The following is a 430-nucleotide window of genomic DNA, read 5'->3' as shown; positions in this document are numbered from 1 at the left end:
GGGTTTAGAGCTCCAACAGGACCGGGTTTAGAGCTCCAACAGGACCGGGTTTAGAACTTTTGGGTCCGTTGTGTCTCTTCTACATCTTCACTGAAATCAAACCGATGGGCCTGGTCCGGTCCGGCCCGACCTGGTCTGGTCAGCTGGTGATTTGGTTCTAAATCAGTCTGAATAAAGGTCTGAGTCTCAGATCAAAATGACTGAAGTGGTTTAAAACGAAGATCATCAGAACATCATGAAACCACTGGAGGCACCTGGAGGACTTTCAGGGAGCCAGTCTGGACCGGACCACCGGCCCTCCCTCAGATGGAACCACATCAAGAACCGTCATTCATCAGCAGCTGTTGTTACTCAGACGGGTTAGATAGTGTTTCTCTGGTTAACCCGTGAATTTGGATCAGTAACTTCATCTCCACGTTCCAACCACAGA

General features: G+C 49.5%; 1 protein-coding gene across 3 annotated transcripts in view; it reads left to right on the top strand.

The window, feature by feature from the left end:
* alg8 (ALG8 alpha-1,3-glucosyltransferase) overlaps positions 1 to 430 on the top strand; it is a 27,901-nt gene that overhangs the window by 18,482 nt on the left and 8,989 nt on the right. The window lies entirely within an intron of this gene.

Source organism: Kryptolebias marmoratus, linkage group LG13, assembly GCF_001649575.2.
Source record: "Kryptolebias marmoratus isolate JLee-2015 linkage group LG13, ASM164957v2, whole genome shotgun sequence".
Lineage (NCBI taxonomy): Eukaryota > Metazoa > Chordata > Actinopteri > Cyprinodontiformes > Rivulidae > Kryptolebias > Kryptolebias marmoratus.
The sequence above is the reverse complement of the archived record's forward strand: the minus strand, read 5'-3'. Positions and strand labels throughout refer to the sequence as shown.